General features: G+C 43.0%; 1 pseudogene; it reads left to right on the forward strand.

Moving 5' to 3' along the window:
• Positions 1-784: 784 nt before the first annotated feature.
• Positions 785-3,842, forward strand: LOC101419044 (protein SET-like; annotated as a pseudogene).
• Positions 3,843-4,414: the final 572 nt, after the last annotated feature.

The following is a 4,414-nucleotide window of genomic DNA, read 5'->3' on the forward strand; positions in this document are numbered from 1 at the left end:
ATACAATCAGCTAGTTTCTGGTTTGTTTTGTTTATTTTATAATCACTATTTGTAATTTTAGTAGCACTATTGGCACAATCCCTCACCGAGAAGCCATTTACTAAGTGTAGCCCTTTGATATTATTGATGAATTCCAAAAAGAAATATTGGATTGTGTTTGTAAACTGATCTTCTCCTCTGGGCATATTAGATTATATTGGATTCAGAGGTTTCCTTGATTAAGTAATTATGTAAACCTCTTGTGCCAGTAGGGCGTTGAGTCCCCAGTCTTTGGTGGGTGGGGAATCACAGATAGAAGGCATGGCAAAGGACAGAGTTAAGGGTTTTTGATGTTGGAGTTCGATGCAGAAGCCTTAAGCTGGAGCCCTGGGAAGTAAACTCACAGAGCAAACAGGAGCAAGCCCTGGGAAGAGAGGATCCCTGAGCCCAGGAAAAAGAAGCCTGAGGAAGAGAGGAACCCAGGAAGCCTGAACCCTCACAGATGTCGGCAGCCATCTTGCTCCAACACATGGAAATAGATTTTGGTGAGGGAAGTAATTTATGCTTTATGGCCTGGTAACTGTAAGCTCCTACCCCAGATAAATACCCTTTATAACAGTCAACCGATTTCTGGTATTTTGCATCAGCACCCCTTTGGCTGACTAATACACTGAGCATCCGCTCTCTGCCTGGCCCCTCCTCTTGGCAGGGGGGACACAGGGTGAGTGAGAGAGTTTCTTCCCAGAAAGGACTCACAGACAGGAGTGTGTGCACAGGGGCAATTCTACCCTAACATGTTGAGGGCATGACCAAGGTAAACACAGACTCCCCTGGGGCTCCAGAGGAAACGTCCCAGTATAGATCAGATGAAGAGTGGAAATGTGGTCAGGGAAGGAGACGTCTGGAAGGGATCAGATCAGCTTTAAACGACAAGCAAGGGAAGCAGAGGTGGCTCAAGCGAGTGAGCTCTTACCCACCACATGGGAGGTCCTGGCTTTTGTTCCTGGTGCCTCCTGGAGAAGACGAGCAAGACAGTGAGCTGCACAAGATGACACAAAGAGGAAGCACAGTGACAGATACAACAGAGCAGGGAGTAGAGGTGGCTCAAGCAATTGAGCACCTCTCTTCCACATGGAAGGTCCCAGGTTCAGTTCCCAGTGCCTCCTAAAGAGAAGATGAGCAAAAACAGGGAATACATAGTGAATGGACACAGAGAGCAGACAGTGAGCACAAACAATAAGGGAGGTGTAGATAAATTAAAAAATCTTTTTTAAATCTTAAAAAAAAAAAGACAAGCAAGAGCTGGTCAAGATTGTGGAGTACAGGGTGAGGGTGGAGGATGCTCCAAGCAGTGAATACTGTATGTGCAAGGGCAACAAAATGAGGGGAACTGCTGCTAAAACAATTAGCCCTGATTTGTGCTTGCACAAGTGGCTTTTTAAAGCTGAAACGTAAGCCTTCTCTTTTTATTTTAAATAACAGCTTTATTGCTATATGATTTACATACCATAAAATTAAGCATCTCAAAACATGCGATTAAGTGATTTTTTAGTATAGTTGCAAAATTGTGCGACCATCAATGCAATCAATTTTGTAACACTTTCATTGCCCCAAAAGAAATCTCGCACCTGCTGCCCTTTCCTCTCAGTCCCTGACAACCACTAAACTATTTACTATGAATTTGCCTATTCTGGGCATTTCATGTAAGTGGAATCATACAAGATACGTACAGTCTTTTTTGACTGGCTTCTTTCATTAGCACAATGATTTCAAGTTTTATCCATGTTGCAACATGTATCAGTACTTCATTCTTTCTATTGCTTTTTATTGCCTCACTCCATTTTATGGATATACCACATTTTGTTTAGCCATTCATTAGTTGATGGACATTTTTTAGCAAGTATGAATAATGTTGCGATGAAAATTTATGTACACGTTTTTAAGTAGACATGTATATTCAATGCTTTGGGGGTATATCTCTAAGAGTGGAATTGCATATTGATTAACTGTCAAACAGTTTCCAAAGTGGCTGCACCACTTTACAACCTACCAGCATTGTGTGTGTGTTCTAATTTCTCTCCATCCTCAGTGCTTATTATTGCCTATTTTGTTTTAACTGTTCTAGTGGGTGTGAAGTGACATTTCACTGTGGTTTCAACATGCATCTCCTTAATTGCTACTGATGGTGAGCAATTTTTTTTCATGTGCTTCTTGGCCATAGAGAGTAATGTCTATTCAGATCCTTTGCACATATTTTAATTCGGTTGTCTTTTACCTGATGAGAGTTTTACAAGTTCTCTATGTAGTTCTGATACAAGTCCCTCATCTGATATATGATTTGTAAATACTTTCTCCCCTGACATGGGTTATCTTTCACTTGAAGGTGTCCCCTGAAGAAAAGAAGTTTTTAGTTTTTGATCGAGCCTAATTTGTCTATTTTTCTTTTAGTCGGTTGTGCTTTTGGTGTCATATCTAAGAAACCATTGTTTACATACAATGTCATGGAGATTTACTCTTTTGCTTTCTTCTGGGAATTTTATAGTTTTATCTCTTATATTTAAGTCAATTATCCACTTTGAGTTAATTCTCATATATGGTGTGAGGTAGGGGACCAGTTTCATTCTTTTGCACATGAATGTCCAGTTGTCCCACGCTGATTGTTAAGACTAGTCTTTCCCCATTGAATTGACTTGGAAACCTTGTCAAAACTTACTGGCCACCAGTCCTCTTAGTTTCTACCAGGTGAGCATCTCTCTTTGACTCTGGCTCCTGGACTTTCCTAACAGCATGGCCTCAAGCGTCAGTCTTCACTCCTGCCTCCAAGGAAGAAGTCAACGCTCTTCCCGCCGCCGGGCCAGAGGAGACCATCCATCACTCTGGACTTGCCGAAAAGAGAAAGAGAGGAGCAGGAAGCAAACGAGCGTACTGTTGAGGGACAAAATAAAATAGACAGAGTTAATGAACAAGCCAGTGAGATTTTTAAAGTGGGACAGAAATGTAATAAACTCCATCAACCGTCCTTCCAGAAGAGGTCAGACTTGATTGCCAAGATTCCAACTTTGGCGGTAAGAACAGCTGTCAACTGTCCACAGGCGTCTGCGCCGCTTGGGGAGGAGGATAAAGAGGTGCTGCCCTTGGACCAGAGAGGAAGTGATGGAACTTGAAGACAATAAATCAGGTTACAGAATAGATTTTAATTTTGATGAGAATTCTTACTTCGAAAATAAAGTTCTCTCCAAGGAATTTCATCTGAATGACAGTGGTGATCCATTCTCAAAGTCCACTGAAATCAGGTGGAGATCTGGAAAAGACTTGCTGAAACATTTACGTCAAACACAGAATGAAGCCAGAAGGGGGGTGTGGACGTGGCTCAAGCAGTTGAGCACCTGCCTCCCACACGGGAGGTCCAGGTTCGGTTCCCGGTGCCTCCTAAAGAAGACAAACAAACAACAAGCAAACACACAAGGGAGCAACTCAGGGGAGCCGATGTGGCTCAGTGGTTGAGTGACGGCCTTCTGCATATGAGGTCCCAGGTTCAATCTCTGGTCCCGGTACCGCAAAAAAATAAAATGAAATAAAAAAGAATGAAGCCAACAGCAGCGTGAAGAGCCCAAGAGCTTCTGTGCCTGGTGTACTGGCCACTCCAGGACAAGCGTAGGTGAGTTAGGAGAGTCATCGAAGATGCTATTTGGCCAAATCCATTGCGGTACGGTTTGGTTCCTGATGTGGACGGTGAAGAAAGGGAAGGGGGAAGAGGATGGGAAGATATTGATAAGGAAGGAGATGAAGATAAAGGGGAAGAAGATGAAGATGATGATGAGGGAGAGAAAGGGGAGAAGGATGAAGGAGAAGATGACCAATAGAGCACTGATGAGCCCAACCTCCCCTTTGAAAGTTTCTCCAGGCCCTGGGAGCAAGTTGCAGTACTTTTTCCCCTGTTGCGCTCAGTCACCCTGTTCTTGGGGTCTCTTTTCTTTTCTTTACACCATGGTTCTCAGGTTATTGGGGAGGAAATACCTTGAGCAGAATACATTGGGAAAAGAATCTCTACCCCTTTCTGTTCCAAATTCATTTTTATCCCTTCCTGTCTCAACAAAAAATTTTATGGAATCAACATACAATCGTGTTCTGAAAAAAGGAGAAGCTTCTGCTTCCTTCATTCTGGGGGCCGCTGGAAGGTGCTGGGCCCCTGTGCAGGAGCGCATGGTGTACCAGCTTCTTCCCGGCTTTCTCTGTACATTGGGCTTAGAGGTTACACTGTCTCTACGTGAATATGGATGGTTAGCATTTACCAACAAGTATCTGTCTACTTTCTCTTGTTCAAAAAAAGAAAAAAAACCTTTAAAAATGGGGTTATGGAAGGTCAGCAAATGGTGGGTGAAGTGGGCATTTTGACAACATGCCTTCTCCTTTGGCACGTTTCATCGTGATGTTT

This window comes from Dasypus novemcinctus, chromosome 13, assembly GCF_030445035.2.
Source record: "Dasypus novemcinctus isolate mDasNov1 chromosome 13, mDasNov1.1.hap2, whole genome shotgun sequence".
Taxonomy (NCBI): domain Eukaryota; kingdom Metazoa; phylum Chordata; class Mammalia; order Cingulata; family Dasypodidae; genus Dasypus; species Dasypus novemcinctus.